Genomic DNA, 24,812 nt, shown 5'->3' on the forward strand with positions numbered 1-24,812 from the left:
TAGAGGTTATAGTGATCAACACTTTAGAACCAAACATTTCAGACAGTACTATGTCCTGAACAATTCTGTAATCAGAGGCAAAAGTTAATGGAGATGCCATGGTGGCTGCCCTGCAAATCTCAGCAATGGAAGCCCCTTGAATCTCAGCCCAGGAGATAGACATATACCCTTGTAGATCTACCTTGCACCCCTAAAGGAGAAACTTGACCTGACGCCTTGTAGGCAAGAGAAATAGAAATCTGAACCCACGAATCAAAGAGGAAGTGGAAGGCTTCAGTACCTTATTCACAGGATCAAAGTTAACAAACAGGGGATAGGAAATCCGAAGAGAAGCCACCCTATCCAAATAAATCAGAAAAGCCCTCCTGACATCCAGGCAATGCTGCTGCATTTCCTTCTCAAAAGTAGGAGACTCGAAAAAGGAAGGCGGAATCAACTCCTGATTCTTATGAAATTGGGAATCCATTTTCGGATGAATAGAGATGAGAGGCCTTACAATGATTCTGTCATCAAAAATTTGCCAGAAAGGATTCTTGAAAGACAAAGTGCCCAGCTCACTCAAACTCCTAGCGGAAGAAACAGCCAACAAAGAGAACTTCTTAAGGGACAACTAACTGATATAAAAAGGAAGAGCTATCAAGGCGTCCAAAACCAAAGAAAGATCCCAAAAAAGGGATGTGCCTACTAGGAGAAGGAAGAACATTTATATAAGCACGGAGATAAAAATGCACTGACAATGGAATTTCCCTGCTGCGGGCATCTGCCAGAGTATTAGGGACCCCTGAATGTGAATTGCAGACGCGGCCAACAGATGAGACTCTGCCCAATGAAACAACTTGTTCGCAACTCGGGCAAGGGCAAAAGACCTGGTGCCCCCCTGCCTGGTCACATAAGTAATTGCAGTAAAATTGTCTGTCCTTACCAGAACAACTGCCCCTTGCAGAAACCGAGAGAAAGCCTTCAGAGACAACCTGAGAGCTTCTAATTCTCTCCAATTCTAAGACCTCCTGCTCTGATGCGGTGACCAAGAGCCCCTGATCTGATGCACCCCCATCCATATCTGCCAACCCGACAGACTGGTATCTGTCATGACAATCCTTGGCGTGGGAATGGAACGAGGGACATCCTTCAGGACACATGCCTTGTCTAGCCACCAACCCAGGTCCCTCCTCACCTGCGGAGGGATTGGAATCTGAAAGGACAGGGGATGACAAATGGGGGACCAATAAGTCAGAATGCGAGCCATCAGTTTGTGCAAATGATAGCTAGCCCAGGGAACCAGAAACACCATTGCAGCCAATCCCTCTGAACCCAGCGTGACACCTCCTGGACGGGCTGGGACAACAAACCCAGGATGAGGGCTATGATCTTTCCTACTCTTTTATGTCTGGTAACATGGCCACACTCAAATCGGTACGAAACCGTACCCCAAGAAACAGACTGTCCTGCTCTGGCACAAGGTTGGACTTTTCCAGATTTACAAGAAAACCGTACCCCTGCAAAATGGCAAGAACCACCCACGTATGTTTGAGACATAACAGCTTTGTAGGAGCGTGAAACAGCCAATCGTCCAGGTAAGGATGAGGGTAGATACCCTGCTGCTGTGCCAATGCTATCAAAGAGGCCAGAACCTTTGTAAATTCCCTTGGGGCAGACATCAGGGCGAATGGCAACATTGCGAACTGAAAGTGATTGTGTCCTATCGCAAACCCCAGAAACTGTTGATGCTCTTGCGCCATAGGAACATGCAAGTAAGAGTTCTGGAGATCTATGGAATGAAGAGGTAATGCTTATCTTACTCAGGCATTCCCAAGCACATAGAAGACTCACCTCTGGAGTAGGAGGTTAACCTTGTTTTAACGTTTTTCAATTGCAAACTTTCTGTAATTCTATTGAATATTAGCGCAGCTACCCGTGTTCACAAAGTATTTTCATGGATATTTTTATTTCAAATAATATTTTGCTTTCATTTTAAGTTGTTAAGAGAAATTTTTTTACAAAACTCCACCAGTTTCAAATTAACAAGGCAAACTGTTTTACAGTAAAGTTTCCTTTCACAAAAATAGCATATCAGTTTCATCACCAACTATTCACTCCTGCGGAATTATTATCAGTTCCTTGGGAAAAGACTACTCCTCGCCGAAACACAGTAAAGACAGACAGCTTTAGGAAGAAGATAAAGGTCGATATTTGGGACCTCCGCTAAAATATGCTCACCTAATAAAAACTCTGCCTAGTACTTTTCTAAAGGGCCTGATCCCTGTTTCAAAATCTATTGTATGTCAAGGTTGTTTCTGAAGACCCGACCCCAGGACTGTGGCATGATTGGCATGGCTCAGAAACAGTATATATTATATTGTTAGACCTGACATCCTTGACATGGTTTTCTCCCATACTTTTTGCCTTCACGCCTGTTGTTTTACTGAATTCATTTTTGTTGGACTTAGGACCCTGCACACTTTCCAATGCTAACCATTGTTAGAGTGCTTGTGCTCCCTCCTTTAAACATGATAAAACTAGCTTACACCCAATTGGCTTATTTAACATACTTATACGTCCCTAGTTAAATGGTAATACATGTCCCCAGGGCATGTAAATTAAATAGGCCTGTAAATTAAATGCTACTAGTAGGCCTGCAGGGGAAACAGCCATTACAACGTGGCTGTTTCCATGCGTGCCATTGAAAGGCATGCGTTACAATGCATGTCTTTACCATGCATTTTTTTACTACGCATGTTAGAATCCGGGTTCTCTGGTTGGCACAGGTAGGTACTTGTGACAAGCAGGGGACCTTTCCTCTAGTCAGGGTAAGGGGTTACACTCCTAAAATAACCCCTGCTCACCCTCTAGGTAGCTTGGCGCGAGCAGACAAGGCTTATCTCAGAGCGTTATAGGTTAAGCATTTGTGAAGACATACAGTAACCAAGTGACAACACTACAAATGGACACCACACAGGTATTTATATTAAAAATAAGCATTCTTTATATAGGATTATCACAAGACCATTAAACGATTAAAAATACACAATACGGTTGCTTAGTTGGTAGAAGATTGCTTAGTTTCTCTTAAGTTCTTAAATGCGACACTTTAAGTCAATGTACCTTAGATGCGACACGCAGGGCAACGAAAGTGTTGCAGCGATGCAGATGCGTTGAAGTTCTTGGTGCAAAAGAAATAAAGACGGGATCTTCCAGATGCGTTACGCTTCTCTGATGTTGCGAGAAGGCTCGACTCGATGCGTCAGCTACAGCGGCGTCACCCTTGACGAGATGCGACGACAGCGGCCTTGGCAGCGGCACTCTTCTCCGACGTTGCGAGACGCTTGAGCTCGATGCGATGCTGCAGCGGCGACACCCCTTCTGCGAGGTGCGGCAACAGCGGCTCCGACGGCGGCACGCTTCTCCGTGGATGCGAGGCGCTTTTCTGGATGCGGTGCAATGCGACAACTACGATGGCTGCGATGGCAACACGCTTCGTCGGCGTTGCGAGACACTTCCGGATGATGCGAGACGCTTCCGCTCGATGCGATGCTGCAGCGGCGACACTCTCTGCGAGATGCAACGGCAACAGCTCCGACGGCGGCACGCTTCTCTCCCGTGCATCGCGCTTCCAGCTCATTGCGACACGCAGTCCCTCAGAAGGCCCAACAACAGCAGCAGGCACTTCCAAAAGACTTTGGGGAGCTGGGGATGAAGTCCACTGGTCCTGGGACTTCGTTCAGGGGGCAAGCTCAGTTCAAGCCCTTGGAGATCTTTAAGCACAAGTTGAAATAAAAGTCTTTGTAGTCTTTACTCCTCTCCTTCAGCAGCAAGGAAACCACCGCAGGCCAATCCCCCAGGTCAGGGACAGTTACTCCTCCTACAGCTTTCCCAGTTCCTTTTCTTCTGGCAGAGGTTCTTCTTGTTTCAGCAGGATCTGATCTAATTTCTTGGGAGCAGGGCTCCTTCTTTTATACAGCAATTCTTTTGTTCTTTGTCGCCAGGGGGCCTGGGCCTGGCTCAGTCCGGTTTTGGAGCACTTTGTTGTGGTGACTCTGCTCTTTCCTTTCAGCAGCAGGGCAGAGACATCAGCCGCTCCAAAGGGGGCGGAGCCGGCATTGTGGTGGCAGAGCACAGGTCTATTCAGAGTCAAGGTGTACTCCTCCCACCCGTCCTGGTGCAATCTCTCTACCCACCACCTGGCAGCCAGCCTGTCTCCTGGAATTCCCCAGCCATGCTCCTCACTGTAACTAGGCAGAACACACACACACAAAGCAGAGGCGGACTGAAATGGCCAGGTCAGTAAATACTAACTTTCTAAAAGTAGTATTTACAAACACAGGATATTAAAATAAACTTTACTAAAAGAAGTATTTTATTATTCTGAGTTCAGGCATACTAAACTTGACTTTCCACCATGCTCTCTGAGGCCACTGGGATTACAGCGTGTAGTAATTCCAGCAGCCCATTCTGGCCTATGGAGAGCAGGTAGCCTTCAATAGTGAAAAACGAAAATGGCTGTAGTTCACTATTAAGACATGCCACACACATCAGGGCTTGTCCTACCTTATACTTACAATGCACCCTGCCCTTGGGCCTCCCATAGGGGTGACTAATATGAAGTTAAGGGAAGGTTTAGGGACTGGGAAGTGTGTGCACTTACCCAGTCAGCATGACAGTACCAGACTGCATGCAGGTTCTGCAATGGCAGACCCTAGATACATTTTACCAGGCCGCTTCTGTGGGTGGCACAACCAGTGCTGCAAGCCCACCAGCAGCATTTGTATTTACAAGCCCTGGGCACTCCTGGTGCACTTTACTGGGGTCTGACAGTAAACCAAATAAACCAATCATGGAATCCAACCAACATATACATTTTAAATAGGGAGCACTTGCACTGTGGCACTGGTTGGCAGTGGCACAGTGCTCTGAGCGGCCAACACCATAAAAACACATGAGGCACAGCGACAAAAAGTGGAAGGGAGACTCACGCCAAGGTGCCAGGTCTAACAACGCATATGCTTCTACCAAGCATGCCTTTACAAAGAATTTCATTGTAAATGTATGCATAGTAAAGGCATATGTGTAGTAGTCAGGGCTTATGCGTGGAAACAGCCGCATTGGTAGGCAATCCACGCCGTTAGAGGAAGTAGAGAGACTCTTCCGCTATCTCACATCGACTTGCACTGCCCCTCAGAAGAGCTGCCTGCATGAGGAGAGAGGTAAAGGAGGCTTAAGCATGGGGTAGGGGCTACTATTTTAGGTGTTTGGGTTAAAGAAGGGCTGGTGATGGAGAGGAGTGTAGGGGTAGTGTTTTAGGGATTAGGGTAGGGAGGCTGGGCTCCTGGGGGGAGCACAGGGGTAGTGCTTGAGGGTTTAGTGTAAGGGAAGGGCTGGTGGTCAGGGGGTTGTGCAGGGGTAGTGCTTTAGGGTTTAGGGTAGTGGAAGGCTTGGAGGTCAGGGGAGTTGCGCTGGGGTAGTGTTTTAGGATTTAGGGCTGGGGAAGGGCTGGGAGCAGGGGGGTTGAGCTGGGGTACACCCCCAAACATGCTTTCCAACAGGGTTTCCATGTCGTAAATGCCGGCATGGAAAACCCTGTCAGAAACCATGCATCACAATCCGGACGGCGTCCATTTGGACTACGAGCCAGTTCCGACTGGTTGGCAGGCTCCTTGAGCCCTTTGGAAGCCAGCCGGAATAACCGTCCAGTTTCAATTCCGACCGGCTGTATCATAATCAGCTGGTCGGAATTGAAAGCGACGATGAGTTTCGGAGACTCTCCAACCTGAGGTCGGAGGAGTTCCGACACTCATTGAACTCGGCTCCCTAGTTTGGGAATTCATATCTCTAGGGCTCTGAGCAATTTAAACATTGTTGGCAGAATTGTGCAGTGTGCGCAACTAACCAAACTTTGCTGAGATCACACAGCTTTGCTTGTCTGATAAGATTCCAGTGAGAAAATGATTTAGCCGGAGAATTTTAGTTCTACAACTTATTTTTGCGTTAGAATTCTCCTGTTAACCTGCTTTGCAGAAGAACTAGCTGACTAAAAGTGTGTGCTTTGTGTGGCTTTTCTCATGACAGAAGCTACTTTTGCATTTTTTCTCGCTTACATTTTGTTTTTAGCCTCGCGAATCTTCATAACATTTTTATAGTTTTGAAACTGATGTGGAAAATGTTTTGCACTCTACCACTTTCATTGTCCCTTATTTTGCACTTGCCTGCTTTAAACTTCCCGATATCCTATCTTCTGATGCTGCATGGGCCTTGCGCTGTTGGCGGTTTTTCTGCCACATATGAGTGAGAAATGTGTTGTGCCTGTTAAAGTGTGTGAGAACCAGGGCTTGTAATGTGGTTTTGACATCTGTATCCTATATGTAGGGCTTTATATTCCATAGGACTAAGAATTTGGTATCAGCCTGTGTGGGTGCTTTTGTTGATGTGGAAATTAACGTTAGAGATTTCTGTTAATAATGAAGCCGGGGAATTTACCACTATCAGAGAACTAAGGGGCATATCAACAAGCGGCAGCGATATTTATCACTCACCGCTTTTAGCGTGACAAATCCAAACGCCGTCTATCGCCGGATTCTATCGCCCGGTCAGTGCGCAATTAACAAGGCGCATCGCCGAGGCGATAGAAATCCGTCCAATAGCGGTGATAAGCGACAATATCACTGGAATTCCAGCGATAGGGAACAGCGTTAGGGAAAAATATTGTAAATAGGGAGATGTGGACTCAGGATAATAATCCACCTCCCATGATAGATATAGCATAGTAGAAAAAAAAAGCAGGTGTAAGAAACCGGCGAAAAACCTGGTTGGCGCTAATTTTTAAGTCGCTAGTCAGGTTAGCGATACCCTTGTAAATACGGAGAAGCTGTGTTAGCGATGATTTTCGCAGTATTTCAGACGGACACGCCTACCTCGCATCTCATTAGCGATGCGCGGCGAGGCGCAAATGAAATGGGCGAAGAAGCATGGATTCACGCGTTAGCGCGTCCTTGCTAATAGGGTGTTAAAATTATCGCCGCTGTTTGTCCGAAAATGGACGCTAAAGCGGCGATAATTTTAACTCCAGGACTTGTTGTTATGCTCCTAAGATGTTAGCCATTCCAGGTTCATGCTAGTTAGCCTTGTCTGAACGTAGGCTTGTCTGTTGCCAATGACCGTGAATCCCATCTTGGTTGTATTGAGAGTTCTGGTGCCTTTATAAGGTCATTATGGCAAGGTGCAGGTATTCCCACCCAATGCCTATTTTAAAATGCCTTCGGGAATGTTTGTGCACGTGATTTTGTCTCACTGCCTAGATTCCCACCCAGGTATACAAGAGAAGCGATAATATAAATAATGTTTAGGACATGCATATTCAAAATGTGTTTAGGGCACATTGGCAATACTTTAAGAGCAGTGGGAGTTAGGATTGCTACCTGCAATAAATAATCACTTTGCTTAAAGATCTACAACTGGCCGTTCTTCATCAATGTACGAACTTAAGAGATTTCAGAATGCTGAGGTCCACAGGCACAAATGTACATACTATAGCTTATGGCCAAAGTTTTACATGTTGCCATGTACTCACTGACTACAACTTGTTTTTTACTATCTGCATGATAAACATGACAGTTGTACACAAACATCCCTCTCTACTAAAACAGGTTAATCAGTTGGTGTCAGAACGCATTTGGCGGCCACGGGCAAGGCGGGAGTACTGGGCCTCCTATGGCTTTTAACACTGGGCCAAGTACAAGCTTTTGGTACTTGACTTTCAACAAGCAATAGTAAGCAGGCACAGGCATCCCAGTGATACAGGGCCAGATGTATGAAGAATTTTTGCAGTTGGAAAAGCTGATCGGGCCGTTTTCGACTTTAAAAATGCTTTTCCTTATGTACAAATCACAGATTGCAAGTTGGTAACACGTTACCGAATCACAATTTGTGTTTGCGATTCAATATTTGGAAGGGGAGTATTTAGGGTGTCCCTTCAAAATACTGAATCTGAATGGTATGTATGAATGAGTGGTCCCAAAGTGACACTTTTCCCTTTGAGAATCGAAAATAAATATTTTTTAAGAACCATCAGTGGTCCCACAGACTACAACCTACTCTTCAAAATAAACTGCAAAGTTAAATTTTTTCTTTTCAAATGCACCCCTTTTTCCTTTCAGGAAAACAAGCTGCATTAAAAAAAAAGATAGAATTATTAAAAAGCAATCACAGACGTGGTCTGCTAACCTCAGCAGGTCACTATTCCTGTGATGGCTGCGATTCCTGATGAGTCTCAAATTGAGACTTAACTCATTAAAATGCATGGAGTAGGTCTATTTGTGACCGACTAGGAATCGCTAATGAAACTCAAAAGAGTTTCATACATTAGGAATACCGATTACCTAATTACGATTCAGAGAGAATCGAAATTAGGAAATCGGTATTCATAACGTTGGAACATCTGGCCCATAGTGTGGGGGGGCTTCTGCTCAGAACTCATCACTCACTCAGCAGCACAATAATTTTAATTTGGAACCCAGTACTTGACTTAGGTGAAAAGAAAGTTCTTTAATACACATATATAATTTAATACACATTACAGCATACAAATACAGGCATTTCACTGGTGTGGGCCACTGTACCCATTGATTGGTAACCTGTCAGTCTTAGGGTGGTCTTCCCCCAAACATTTTTACCTACTACTCCATTTCTATTTTTGCCAATCTCATTTTTATTGGTCTTAGGACTCTGTACACTTTACCACTGCTAACCAGTGCTAAAGTGCATGTGCTCTCTCCTTTAAACATGGTGAAATTGGTTTACACGCAATTGGCACATTTTATTTACTTGTAAGTCCCCAGTAAAGTGGCACAACATGTACCCAGGGCCTGCAAATTAAATGCTGCTGGTGCGCCTGCAGCGCTGATTGTGCCACCCGCCTCGGTAGCCCTATTAAACATGTACTAGGCCTGCCATTGCAACATGTATGTGCAGTGTTACACAGCCATTTTGATCAGGCAAAATAAACATTTTGCCAGCTCTGTACCTTCCTTTGTAATATATATAAGTCACTCCTAGGGTTGCCCCATCAGAACCCATAGGGCAGGGTGCAGTATATTTTCAAAAAGTTGGGCATGTACTTTTAACACATACATGTACTTATAGTGACAAACTCTTTGTTTTTCACTACTGCAAGGCCTGCCTCACCCACAGAATAACTATGTGTTAACTTATGACATTTAATAGATCACTTTCAATTGGGAGAAAGTAGTAATGTCCAGTTTGGTGTCTAAAGAATTGTAATTAAAAACACTCTTTAATGGTAAAGTTGGATTTTAAGTCACAATTAGGAAAATGCCACTTTTATGAAGTTGCCATTTTCAGGCCCCAACCATTTTATGCCGGCAGCCTGTATCCTGGTTCATATGACTAGGTGTAGCTAGTAGTTGGTGTTTATGTATTGCTCCCAGACAGTAAGACAAGGAAGCATAGGTGTTGACACTTGACACTATCTTCCTCAGCGATGTGAGAATAATGTTGGGTATTCTGAGTAAAGCATACTTTCAGTGATAGCAGCAGCCTGTCAGTTGATTCCCCAATGTTCTACTGCAGTTTCCCGTAGTTTTCTAAATGAAGAACAAGAGCATAACATTCTGTATTTATGATGAAAGTTTGGCACACCTGAAGCTATCTTAATGGAATCAAAGCTGAAAACCTTAAAGCATTTTCTTTAGAAATGAACAAAATGAGAGATTTCTTTTTATCATAGACATTATGGCCGGTGCTCAAAAAAGCTAAAATGAGGGCACATTTTCTTTAAGCACTGAAAAATCTTCCTCATCCATTTGAGTAAAACATTTTGACATGAAGGGTGAAATATGCACTTCCAACACCAGCAGAGTCTGTCAGTTATCTCCCTAGTAATCAAATGTTTTATAGCAAATCTGAGCAAGATTTTCCAACTCTAAAAACACAGAAATGAGGATGATTCAAAGCCTTTTTAGCTGCTTATTATACAGTAGCCACATAACAATGCCATAAAACACATTGTAAACTACAATGCCCATGAGTAAACAAGTCACATGATGCTAATTAACAATGGCCAATAAACAGTTAACCCCTTCAGCGCGGCGCGGATTACCGCGCCGTGCTGAAGGTTCCGTGCGCGGACGGGGCCATGACGGAGCGGTTCCGTCATGCGCATAGCGCGACCGACGCGCATGACGGAACCGCTCCGTCACACGCATCGAAGGGGTTAAATGTCCATGTAAACAATGCTAATAGGTAATGTATCTTATTGCTGTGGGGTCTCTTTATCATCTGGAAGAAATAACTTTGTGTATTATTCTTACTTCTGGTATGAAACTGAAGGAAAACATAGTACCAAGTTATCAATTTACAATTTGTTTAAAGAACAATGCAGGGTGGTTATCAACATTTATATACATTTCTATAAAAGAAAATTACAATTTTGCAAATTGCAGTAATCTATTATTTTGGGTGAGATAATCCTTTCCTTCATGTCAATAATAGAATTGAATATTCTTGTCATGTATACTATAACATTGTTGATTCTACGACAGGACCTTACGCTTCAAAATATGTAAGTTTAGAGCTGTTCAATAATTATAAAAAAAGGATTACTTACTGGTTTGTAACAGAATTCTTCAAATATGGTATCTTATTACAAATCTGACATTTGGATAATGTCTTCCAGATATGCACCAACATTAAGGGATTTGGAGTCTACTGCATCACTAACTGAATGAGCACCAAAAATAGAAGTATCAATATCTGCTTCAGATAAAATCCTTCTGATCCAACAAGCCAACATGGGACAGGAGACTGGACCATAAGGACGAACAACCGAAATGAGTACTTGACCTGTCGAAGATGAACTGATATCTAAAGTGGCAGTTTCATCGGTTTTAAACATTGGACCACACAGTGATTTGTCTTCTGGAAAAGCATGAAAGGAAGCTTGTCTGGATGCAGATTTTGACCTATTAAAATAAGAAAGGGAACTCGTTCTGGAGTGAAGTACCTACTTGCAAGATCTAATGTTTGAACATCTGACACTCTGGTACAATAGGCTAAACAAAGAAGAATGGCTACTTTGGCAGATAATAGTTTTTTCCAGAAATATCTATTATCAGGCCATGTTTGGAGGACGTTTAGAAACACTGGGCTATCCCATAGGACAGACTATCTAGGGTGAGGGGGGAGAAGGGAATCTATACTAAGTAATAATTTAGAAACAAATGGAGGTTTACCACTAGGGTGGGCGCTACTAGTATATGACACGCAGAAATAGCTGAACAATAGGAACATATTCTATATGAAATACTTTCAGCTGCTAATAATGCCAAGAATTTCAGTACAAAATTTCCACCTATTGCCACAGGATCCAAATCCCGCCCCAGGCACCAGCCAGGCCATCTGTTCCAAGCTCTTCAATATATTTTCTTTAATTAGCAAAAGTACTGATTTGCAAAGTATGAATGGTACCACGGCAGTTAGCAGGAGCAAGCTATGAGTAGGAGTGAAATGGGCAGGGATGCATGGGTATATGTGATGCTGCTCTCGGCCATGACATAGGGTCTTCACATCACAATGCTTGTAATCCCGCACTGAAATAGGTTGGGCGTATCTGTGCAGTTGAGCAATGGCACTCATGGCAGTGAGATGGACTTTTCCAGTGCAACAGTTGGAGCACTGGCCTTTGAGGTATTCCTCCTTGAGCTGTGAGATGAGGCAGAAGAGACCCAGGTATGGGTAGCAAATCAACAGAGCTGCATTTTAATTCTGAAAGAAATGAGAGACTGAAAGAGAGGGATTGTAGTTTTTTTTGTTTTTATGCATATAATGTTGCATAAATAACACTACAGTAGAGAAGGGACAAAGCAGAATCTCTGTGCATAACACCAGTACTGGCCACGAAGCACAATGCAGTGGAGAGTGTCTAAGGTGCCACTCCTGCTTTTCTCTCTGTGCTGGGGAGGCTCCTCCGGAATGGCGGAAGAGCATCGCCCCTTTGCCTGGCACAGAGCCAGCAAATGAAAAATAAAATGATGTTCTAGCATCATTTTATTTTTCATTTGTTAGCCCTGAGCCAGCTTGTGCAGGGAGGGGCGGCACAGGAGGAGGAGCACTCCCTAAGTTTGCATATGTGTCTGGAAGGCTGTCTCAGGTTGACCAAAACACACATGCGCACTTAGGTTTCTCCAGCCCGGCTGCATTGAACAGCCCAGATGGAGAATCCCCCACAGACTCCCCGGCCTGAGCAGATCATCTTTTCAGCCTGCTCAGGCCGATCCCCGCACTGCTCAATGTGGGGATTGGATGGGAGTCTGTCTCAGATGCTGCCGGAGCTAGGAAGAGAAGACGAAGCATGACGCGACGTAGGAGGCTGTCAGCTTCAGGTGTTTGTTTTATTTTTATATATTCTAACACCCCCTGCATGCTCCCTCTGCTGCGTTACCTTCACCTGCCCACCATCCGTTGTTTGTGGCAGCTGCCACTATCTCTGTGTGATATCATGGGTCTACCTCATGTGCATCAGCTTGCATGTGAACACACTGACGTCATCACTTCACAACGTCCTGCACACCACCCTTCTTGAAGCCTCTGTGCTCCAGGGAACTCTGCTCCAGATCATGCTTGTGACAAGACATGCTTGTGAACATAGCATACTTTTGCAGCTGATGTGTCAGGCAGACTCATTGAAGTGGCAAGAGTTTGTTACTCACACTGCCTGATAGTCCAGACGCCAAAAAAAGTCTGCCCTGAGGGCAGGTCTAAAATGTGAATTATCTTTCAACAAAGTAAACGCTGAAGTAATGTGAGCCAAAGCCCTTTAAAGATATTAATATTATTGGTATTACAATTAATGCTTTTATGCTTATGTTTTTGTTTTGTTTTTATTACAAGAGGCTGACAGAGAGCCTAGGCTGTCTCTAGACCAGAAATGAAATTGGGGAAAATAGTGGCCCTGGGAAAAAAGTATATGTACCACTAGTGACTTTGGTTCCATGGGGATTGTGAGTTAGACCCAAAGAGCAAAGCTAATTTTGGTCTCTTTTCTGCAAAAACAAATTTCACTAGTGCAATGGATTCCAAGTCACATTCTGAGTAAACAAGGTCGGATATGATTTTCAAGTTATTGTTTTAGAGAAGACTCTCAAAGTTGAAAAATGTCTATGTGGGAGAAGGTGGCATTTAATGGCTGAGACACAATAAAAAATTATCTGATGTGCTGGGCAGCTTCTCTCATTCAATTCTTTTTGTAAGGCTTTTAAGGGATTTCTGGCTCTTCAGTGGCCAGGATCAGCGGGTTAACTACAGGCATGCACAGTTCTCGCAAGACATTATTCGGACGTAGGGGTTTGCGGGAGAGAGACCACAGCGGAGAGGAGGAGGGCAGCCCGGGGACGCCACAGTACAGGTAAGCACCTTTTTTCGTTTTAGATGTGTGTTTCATCATTTATTATTAGGGTGGTAGAGGCGGGAAAGCTTTTTTTGTCAGGGGGGCTGGCTAACTCCATTCCGCTGCAGAGTTGGAGTTTTGCCTACACTCCGTGTTCTCAGTGGAACCCGGAGTAGGCAAAACTCTGCACACTTGGCTGGCGGAGCGGTATTCTCTGCCCGCCCTTAGTTTGGAGTCCCCAACTACTGCTGGCAAGAATTCCTTTGCCAACATTTTTTCACTCATCATATCTGGCTACCTTCTTGTGGTTGGCAGGCTGCCTCATTTCCATCAGATGATACTAGGCAGCTGTTGTGTAAGAACTCACAAATTGCCACAGAAAAACTGCTCCTTGATCACCTGATGTGCATCTGTAGCCCCTTTAAGTGCGTTGACTCCCAGAGACCAGGTAACAGAGAATTACGTTCCTCAGCGGCAGTGCAGCAATGATAAATGTCAACCAGCAATGCTCGCTGTGAGGGGCCAATATTGCTTTTTACTATGTGCCTATAAGGCTGGTTACTGTGTGAAGCTAGTAGATCTTTAGTGTGTGGGATCAATATTGTTTGGGTCTATTACAGTGTGGCCTTAATGGTTGTTAAGGAGTGTGGCTTTTATTCCCATCACCGTGCCTGCCCACTAAAGCTGGTCATTGTGTGGGGCCTTTAAAGTTGTTTACTGAGGGGGGGGCAATTATGTTAGATTGTTTTGAGTATCCTTTAATGCAAATGTACTGCCTGCGTCCATGTATAGCCTGGGGAATGCATATACTGCTTAGGGCCACCTTGAAGCAAACTAAGCTTTTACTAAATAGGAACGGTGATGCATATACTGACTGTGAGTTGTGATGCAGGTTATTGCTCGGCCTATTGAAGCATTTTGCTATTAGGGGGCAATAACTCATCACTGTTTTCAAAACCTGATGCTCATTACTCACTGAAACCATTGATGCATGCTATGTATTCACCAGTTTCTCTCTTCTATGTGCCCATCTCAGATAAAGCCTTATAGACCAGGGCCAGACTGGGAACCCAAAGCAGCCCTGGCAATATTGTGGGACCAGCCCCCAGGTGTGGGAGCGCATGTGTGCACTGCTGCTTTTGTTACTGGAGGCCAACTTTGCAGAACTGCTGCAAAACCGTCCCTCAGTAACAAAACCAGCCCCCACATCTGCAAAATTGGCCCTCACCCTTGCAGCCTGCCAGGGAAACGCCCGATGCCCGCCAGGGCCAGTCCAGCACTGTTACATACTCAGAGAAGTAAGAGACTGGTGCGGGAGACTGTATGTAACATGTTCTCCAATGAACACGCTCAGCAAACCCTGTCTACGAAAGCCAGACAGCTAGGGCTTTGCAGAGAGGAACTGTTGAGGGCAAATACATTTGTAAATGCTTGTTCATTTTCCCTCACTCCCACCTTCCTTTGTCTTCTCCTTCTACCTTCTTTATCCTGAAGTGTGCTGATGGAGGACCAGAATTGCACCAGCACTCTACTCAGTGGTGGATGGGAAACGAAGTCCAGCATTGAAAAATGTTTTCATGTCAATATTGTACTTATTCAGTGTGTAGAGTAGGTCTGACAGCCTCCAGGTGAATACGGTGAGCAAATAATACATGTATCTATAAGAAAGTGACCTTGCCTCAGTCATGCTGCAGAAGATAGCTGATAAGCATTCATTTGATAACTTTATTTCGGTCAAGGACCATAAAAGTGCAGATAAAATACATACAAAGCACGAAGGAATAAGAACAAGATAAAAATAGAGTGTTAAAAAAACATTAAATTCAGAGGTTATCAAAAGTCAAATTTGAAAGAGAAAAACTTTATCTATCACATATTTACAAAAAGATTTGTCTTCTGCGCCACATACTAAGTAAAAAACGAGATACGGCAAAAACAATAGTAGGATGGGTATCATAGATCAAAACCCGACAGGCCTGTGCAAAATGGCAAAATCCGAGGTTCCTGCAAACACTGCATTCTGCTCCTGAGGTTCATTTCAAAATTGCAAAGTTGTAAATGGCATAGGTTGGGGCAGTCTGAGTGGCTCAGTTAGTTGGTGGGGCTGTGGGTGACGTAGAGCAGGGGGAATCTTAGGTCACGGGGATCTAGAAAGAACTGTTTACTTCTCCACCACCAAGCCCTTACAGAAACACAGATTGAAGCTTATCCAGTTCTTTTTGTTTATATATAAATGTAGGAGTACATGTCCAGAAATGCAAAAAGATTAGACTGAATTTGAGCTAGTATTACGTTTTTGAAATTGATCAAGTTTCACAACCTTTGAATAATTTATTTATTTGATTATATGTGGCAAGTGTCTTATATTTGTATTTACGCCTGTGCATTCCTAAGTCTCTTGTGTTGTCATTGTGATACTTTGTCTTTGGTAGGTGCCAAATTTAGTCCCATTTTTATGCTTAGTACTGTCCCAGGTTTTTGGTTCTAAAAATCAGGCCACCTTATTTTGTGCAGAAACCGATTCCCAAAAGCAGGTGTATACAAACAAAACAGTTTAAGAAAATTCTTCCCAAAATAAGTTCAAACTAAACTTTGAGATGAATGTCCAATGCCTATTCTACTGAGACAAGTAGCTCAACTCCTGACATAGACCCCAAATTGAACACCTCTTGGTTGACTTCATACAAGACCCAAAAAAGGACACTGACAGATCTTGGAAAACATAGCAAGAGAAACTTCTTGATTAGTCGGCAATCTGTCAAAGGTTTTTCATTTGGCATTCGTTGCTAAAGATAAAGGCACCCCAATCTACCCTGATGTTTTGGAAGGTTGGGCAAAACGAGCCATCTGTTTATTGTCAATGCTAATTGTACCCTACAAGCATGCAAGGCTGAATTTTATAGGTGGAACTACCAAATGTATAATAAAAGAACTGTAAAACAATTTGAAACAGTAAATAGCATGTAATAGGTCAGACCCAGCAGCTTCAAAGGGGGAAGAATTGAGAGATATGTTTTATCTCTATCCTGCAGGCAGTGTTAGCCATCTGTTATCAAAAGATCTATTGTGTACAATACCCGTAGTTAGAGTGTGCTTTGGGTCAGTCAAATGCTTGTGATTTGTTGGCTTTCTTGACTATCTCCTTTTCGAAAGCTTTGGTTCCTTTTTGTGCTTGTCCCTGTTCTGGAGCATAGCCAATATAACATCGTTTTGACTGAATTACTTGTGTCCTTCCTCTGCTTACATTTAGAGCACTACTCTTTGTGGCCACGCAACAGACAGCTTACCTACTAAATTGTGTGGGGTTAGAGTCAGGCCATTGCTCATGACTGGATGACTTTCTTGTAAATTGCAGTTCCTTGCTCTTGATTGGAATCATTTTCTTCCAATATTAGGGGGTCATTACTATGGCGGAAGGACTGCCACCGCCAGCCGAGCGGTGGCGGGCCTTCCACCATCGGACCGCGATTTTCCTTCCACCACATTGCGTTGGCAGAGGGATCCAGACTGTGACCGTGGGGGACGCAAAGACCGTCCACCATGGAACCGCCAAAGGCAATTGTTACGATTGTCTGGCGGAGCGGTCTGCATCTATAAAATGGTGGCGGTGCCTAGCAGGGACCGTACGCCAAATTAGGATGCTGTCTTCAGCCAGCCTTTCCATGGTGGCAAAACCACCATGGAAAGGCTGGTGGGGGTTGGTTTCGGGGGCCGGTTGCCAGCTCCCCTTGTGTTGGGGGGAGGTGTGGGTGCACGGGGGGGACCTATGGTACCCCCCTACATTTCACTGCACCAAGTGGCAGGCACCATGTGGTGCCTGCCACATAGTGCAGTGAAATGCACAACATGCATTTTGGACATTGCTGGACTGTTGCTGTTCAATATTACACTCTCTTTCTTCTGCTTCTCTCACACCTTTTTCACCTCTCTGTCCTTCACTTGGCTTGTATCCTCTCCTGCTGCCTGTCTTCTGCTCTGTGTAAGTCACTGCTATTGGCTTTGCCAATACTGGATGCCGTTGGAATTACTCAGAATAAAGGTAAATGGCCAACAAGGGAATCATTGGTAAGTTAGTGGACATTCTCTAATTTAAAAGAGAGTGGACTTTACATGCACTGACCTATCTGTTTTCAATACTGATTTTCAATTTGATTGATATGGGCAAGGTTGTGTGTTTTGGATTATTTTTGTTTAGAGCCCCTTCATTACATCTATGAAATACAGGGGTTGTTTCTTAATTTGAATATTTTCTATGCCTGTTTACATAATTTGTTTTCAGATTTATCAATCTTATATTTTGATGTATGTTAAAATCATTGGTCTAATTCTATCTGACACTATTTGGACACGTAATTCATTTTGGGCACAATGAGCCATCTGTTTATTGTGCCCTACCTGCATGCAAGCATTTATTCTACTTGATACCTAATATCGCAAGGGGTTACTGGGATTTTTTTTTTTACTATGGAATTTCTCCAGCACAGGCAAGCTCAATAGTGATGCCCGACCATCTTGAAAGTCTACTTGTGATCCTTTCAATCTGACTATCCCATTGCACAATGTAGCATGGTGTGATACAAAGTGGTAGCCATCTTGAAAGTATAAAGCCTTTATTTCCAATACATTCAAGATGACTACCACATTGCATCACACCATATTACATCAAGGAACTTGGCGGCCTTCTTGAAAGTAACGGAAATTCACTTTCAAGATGGTCAATTGCAGTTTTTTTTCCAATGCAGGCTCAATTTTAAAGCGTTGGTAAAGTCAATAGCTGCCACCCAAAAGCATCAGTTAAGAGCAAACAATTTGCTTGGGCAATGCTTATTTTCTCTTTTTTCAGCCCTTCAGGAGCATTCATGTGTTTTTAGGCTCTCTTGTAATGTGCTGCTTATGCCATCATGCACCTGTGCTCTCTGTGTTGCTCTCTCCACTTCCCCAGCTAGTCCATTCTTTTCTCCCAGGTCTGTTTGGCTTTTTTTGTTGCTTTTTTCTAATCTTTCCCCGCACACTTTCTTTGCTCCACCACACCTCTCTGCTCAGTGTTCTTGCTCCCCAACAGTCAGCGGCGTTTGGTTACTCGCCTGCCTTCATCTGGTCCTCCATGATTCCGTTGTCTGTCCAATTTTTTATATTTTTCCTTTTTGGATGGCCTGGAAGATGCACTTTGCTACCTGGCTGCTCCTTTTTTTATATTAAGCTTTTGCACACATTTTGTCTTGTGTTTTAATTTACAGCTCAAATATGGGCATCCTCCATTTTGGCATCTTGAATTAAAAAAAACAATATGCCCACTACAGCATGTGACGTATACATGTGCATATCTGGGGACACTTTCTTGCACATACATCCTCACCCTATGGCAACCATTTTGGCTTTTTGTTTTGCTGATGCAACAAGCATCTGCGAATCTAAAAGTTTTGGAAAGGTGAAACATATTGTCTTTGGCCATGTTTGTTCTGTGATGAGGTAATGTATTTAAATATGATTAAAAGGCATGAATAGGATCGAGGTTTGTCTGTTCCACACTTAAAAGTGTGTGCAGCCTCTTGGAAGTATGACTGGGGTATTAAGTAGCTAGTAAGTGGTCACAAGACCCAGAGTATATCCCTTGCAGAGACATTGTTTTACTCCAATGTGATCCCTGTCCTATGAACCAGCCACACCTCCTGTTGTAGTGTAAATAAGGCCTCTGTCAGTTAGAGGTGGGCTGCCATTCACTGGGTTATGGCCAGCCCTGTGGGCTTGCTGCTGCAGTTTAATAACATACCCCAGAGACAGTAGGTTACACTAGTCATCATCTGTAAGGTTCCCAATGACAATGGTTAATGTGTTAGAGTAATCCTCCAAGGCTTTTTCTAGGAATCCTCTTTGGCACTGAAACTACCCACTACTGCTGTTTCTGTGCAAAAGACAAATTAAAAGACATAATGCGGTTTTCACAGTGGATCACCTAGTGGGCTCTAGACAGCGGCATATGAAACTCTAAGAGGCCCCCCTGAAAAGTACTTGAAGGGGGCCCCCCACACTCCAGACCCAGTGAGAAACACTCATGCTAGGGGCCTGTAGCCTGTGCCCCCTGGAATGCGGGCCCCCGTACTACGGAGGCCATTGTTACACCACTGGCTTCAGAACTGGAGATACTTAATGGCCTATTGATGCAAGACAGTAGGCATCAGGTAGTGTTCAGAGAAGTCTAGGGAAAATGCAAACTTGTATAAAATGACTTTGCAGATCATTGCACATACCTCACTATCTAACAATTTAGCATGCCAATGTATGACAGTGTAAATATAACTGATGGGTATGTGCATTTAAAGCACAGTATGGTATTGCCTTGTGCATTTGCACATAAAACTAACACTGAGGGGCCGATTATGATGTCAGTCAGAAAGTGCTTAGACCGACTCAGTTTCGGAATGGTTTTCGTCCGACTCGAGTTTGGGGAGTCCGACAGACCGATTATGATGTTTCAAACACCGTTCGGTCGGACTCCCATTGACTTCAATGGGAGCCTGTGTTCCGACCGACAACACAGTCTCCCATTGAAGAAAGGGGTGGTTCCGGAAAACCCTGCACCCTGTGGTGGGCACCCCATGGTGCCTGCCACGTTGCACATGGTTGGAAAGAGGGGACCCATGGTACACCCTAGGGCCCCATGGTACTCCCTAGGGCCCCAACCGGAGGCCACGGGAAGAAGGGGGGCTGCGCCGGGCCCCAAAAGTCGGTTTCCAACAGTCGATCTGTGTCAGACAGACCCATTTGGAAAGGTTGTCCGAATCTGACATCGTAATCGCTCAGTCGGAAACGGGGTCCGTAAAGACTCTGACTGACTCGGAGTCTCCGAATGCCGTTCGGACGTGAGTTGGAAGTGAGTCGGACAGCCTGAAAGGTTTCCAACCATCACTATCGGTCAGACGGAAATGTTTCCGGGTCGTTCGAAAACTGGGCTTCCGACACAGATTTGGATGAACCGAATGCAATGCGGAGCCTTTCCAACCGACATCGTAATCTCCAGTTGTCTCCTTTCCTCCTGTTTCTACTGAAGCAAGGAAAAGTTGAAATATTTTTCTAGAGTTATAAAGAATAACCACACATATAATGCAGCACATAAACTGAACTTCACCTCTTTTAACATATTTCCAAAAGATTAATTCCTGAAAATAATGTTCTTTAGTTACTGCAGATTTTTTGATTTCCACATAGTCCATTGTTAGCTAACTTCCATTTTGTTTTATTAGAAGGTTAGAGATGTAGTCCTATTTGTTGGAAATAATTTTTACAATGAAAAAGCTTCATGTGTAGTTTAGACGAAAATAACAAAGTTGCACGCTTAGAGATTACTGTCTTTGAACCAATTGTGTTTGTGTGAGAAGAAGAGAAGTGAACCTGTTCCCAGTATGAGCCCTGAATCACTAACTGCAACATTAATATTTCAGCTTTTTATAATAGTACATGTACTTAGAGCAGGGTAACATCCCTCCCTGCCATTTTTCCACCCCATTCCACCTTTGCCATTTATTGTGGTTTCTGCTGCTAATGCACATTTACCCTGCCTTATTCCCTATTGCTTTGAGACGCTACTGAGTTTCATGAACTTCTCTTTATGGGAAGTTCTGGTTAGATTCAATATTGACTTTTGGATATTTTGAGCTTTATGCTTGATCTCACTCTCTTTTGAATTTGAACTTTTTATTGGTTCCTACTGAAACCTTTCATCCCATTCTTAGAATAGGATTTTTCTTCCTTTACTCGAACATACTTAATCCCTTTTATTTTAATTGAGTGAACGATTATTCTTTATCAAGTCTGCAAAAGATTGATTATTTGAAACTAATATGAATAAACTTATGATTCTGAATATAGAATCTCATTATTGAATAAAGTTTAGATAGAATTTGTGATTACTATTTATATGATGATTTGCTCCTGTTCTACCCAACTACATCAGCCCAAGTCCGTTGACGTGTTGGGCTGCAGCACAGAGGGGATCAGCCCTGCATGTGATGGTAAACCAAGTGCATTTAAACTGATTTACACTCAAGAAATTCCAATCTTCTGCTAGCACGGAAATCTCATGGTTATCTCTCTTTGGAAAATTTGGCACGGTTATCTTTAATTACCATTACCCTTTTTCTACGATAAGATCTATTCTTGAGGTGATGAATCTTGGCCACCGTATTTTGAACAAAAGACCTCCTTCATAAACACAGGCATGTATTCAAATACAAATAGCTAGTTTAGTCAATAATGAGAGTTTGTGAGTAGTTTTAAAGGATTTTATTTTCGAATTTAAGTTTAAGATTCTCTGACTCTTCATTCATTGGTCATTTATCAATCAGGTTACAGAGCTGATAATAGAAAAATGAAGTTAGTGCAGAGCATATCATAATGTGCATGCAGCTCATTCCATAAATTAAAGAATCCCTATTCTAAGAATGAGGCGCAAATGATGTCCGTCGGAACCCATGAAGAGTTAAAAAATAAAGGTAAGAGTGAGATTAGCATGAAGCTAAATCAAGAATTAATAAATGCAGAATCGCTCATAAAGATAAATAAAGCATAGAGCAAGTAAGCCTTGGCAAAGCCAGTTAGTCAAATCATAAAGCTTAGGGTTTTTAATAAAAATTCAAAATGGAACACAGCCTGCATCTAATCTGCCCTCGTCTGAATCTGTTCTGCTCTCCATCAAATACTGACAATTTGCCGCTACTTGCCTCTACTCTTCTGTGCTGGGCAGCGGGACAGGACTACAGGTCCCAGGCTCCTTCGCGCTTTCACTGACGCCCGCACCATGCACCTGGAGGCGCTGATAACAGCTCCTGAGGGCTCCCGCAGCGCGGGACGCCCTTGCAATTTGCTTCCACTCGCCTCCACTCTTCTGTGCTCGGCAGTGGAATGGGACAGGACTACAGGTCCCAGGCTCCTTTGCGCTGCCACTGACGCCCGCACCACACGCCTGGCGGTGCTGATAAAAGCTCCAGAGGGCTCCTGCAGCATGGAACAGGCACGGGCGTGCCCCTGCCGCGCACGGGCGAAGCCTGGGCCAAGGGCAGGCTCGTCTGCGCCCGTCAGGAGGCTGGGCTGGGCCACACCCTTAACATCGACGTAACCACCAGCAACAATGGGTAAGCGCAAACAACCATGCAGCCAGGATCAGGGGAGTGCAAGAGTGAAGGTGCTCAGGAACTCTGCCTCCATCATGTCTTATCTGACTTCGGCGGAGGGGGCCCTGAATAAAGAAATCCAAATTGTGGAGGTTGAGCTGGGTTTAAGTTCTGACCCTCCCTAGAGTACAATTGTACCAGATAGCCCACCTAAAAATCCGGTCCCCATTGAACCGAGAGTGCTGATAATCCAGCAGGGAACAGGGGGGGAAGGCACCTTACACATTGATAGACTGGCAAGGGGCATCGAGGGAGAGGAAAAACAATAAGACTCTCAGAGAGGATGCATCCTTACAGAAGGCCCACTCGATTTGCCCAGGGAAAAAGAAGGAGAAAAAAAGATCAAGCAAACCCGGCCACTTATTTTCCGAGTTGACCTACAGCCAGGCTGGAGACTTAGACTCATGTGTTCAGTCTGCTGTTCGGAAAGTGATGGCGAAATTTTTCATCTCACGGCCGGAGCAAATTTTTTCTAACATTGCTAAGGATATTGTTACCTCATTGAACACTTCTGTAGAGGGGATTATGGCAAAATTGGAGCGCCTTGAAATCCAGCTAGGGGGCCCAAATAAAGGATGCGAAAACTCTAATCATAACTCCATCCCCTGGTTACAAATGCGGCCTAAAGTTGATAATAGGGAGGAGGGTCCCGTTAATCAAACACCACCATGGAAAAGGTCTGAGCCCACCTCTATAATTAATCCATACGCAACACTTGAGAGACAGGCAGGGGGCACCACTCGCTGTCATACTGAGATCCTCCCAAGCCTTTTGCCAACCCACAAGGCTCGAGATCAGAACAGGAGCATTGGTAGCCAAGGGGATAAACATTTGAAAAATAGTATTAGGCTTCATTTGCGCCCAGAAGCCACTCCCCTAGTTGCCATACTTATAGGGGTTCCTCCACTGAAAGAGCACAGCACTGAATCTACTATGGAGTTGCTACTCAAACCCAAACATTGGTGTGATCAATATTCCAATAGCAGGATTAAGGTTTCTTCAATTATTATAATGGCTAGACGAGTGGGGTGGGTGGGTCACAGACCTAAACAGACTGCAGGTGACTGCATTGTCGTTGATTCTGACCTTGCAGATATAGCCGGGACATTATTTAGGGATGGCCCCAAGGAGGGTCAGGGGGTCATCAGGGCTCTGCCATTGGGCTTCTTTTATCCATCACCCAATAGGGTACAGCCATTGGGTGGAACTTCTCGGGGGCTTCAACCCTTAATGGAAAGACAAGGCCGTCCCACCCCCCGCTTGAACCCTAGAGACAAAATTCACCCTGCTATGTCAAATCGGAGTTTAGCAAGTGCACTGAAGCCACCAACCATGATCCCTTAGAAGAGTGATGAAGGTAATGAATTAGCTTGTAAAAATAGATTTCTCCCATTGTCCTATTTAGATGAAAATGATTGACTGGAGCCGTTTTGCTGTCCACAGAGCCATACCTCTGAATGTATTAAGGGGCAGGGATTAGATAAGAGTGAAACTCTCAACTTCAATATTATTAGTTGGAATATTGCGGGTCTGAGAAGCAGAAAAGAGGATCCCAGGTGGATTAATTTGCTAAAAGACTAAGATATAGTAAGTCTACAGGAGACAACATGGAAAACAACTTCTGGATGGATAGGTTTAAATCATATAGCACCCGGCACAACCTTCCCCGTTAGGCAGAGCAAAAGGGAGCCTCTTAATGTTATTTTCAATTAAACTATCAGGGGCTCAGAGGAGGGTGAATGTGGGGTCCCACAACTGTTTGGCAATGAAATTACTGCTCATAATTCGACTAAATTGTTGTTTGTCAACTTTTATAACTCAGGAGAGAGTAGTTTTTTAAATGAACGTTTGTTTAGTTTAAAATGTTTTTTATAGGAATATTGATCGAAGCAAACCACTTATTATTTGATTATAATTATGGGTGATTTTAACATTCATGTCTGTGAGCTGAACTGTCAGGTAGAAGGTTTTCTAGGGCCGGTGAATTCCCCAATTCCCCATTTTGAACACACACAGTATGGGGAATGTTTGGCTGCACTAGACCTTTCAGAACCAAGTTTTATTGATATTGATGAGAGGATTCCCACTTTTAAAGCACGAGGGCGGGATACCATTATAGATTTTATATTTATCTCCCCTACCATCTTACCACAAGTAATTTTTTATAACACAAAGTGAACTCATTTCAGTGATCATAACCCAGTCATTTTTGTTCTGGACAGGGGTTGTGGCCTAAATGGGAAATCGGAAAA

Source organism: Triturus cristatus, chromosome 11 (genome assembly GCF_964204655.1).
Source record: "Triturus cristatus chromosome 11, aTriCri1.1, whole genome shotgun sequence".
Lineage (NCBI taxonomy): Eukaryota > Metazoa > Chordata > Amphibia > Caudata > Salamandridae > Triturus > Triturus cristatus.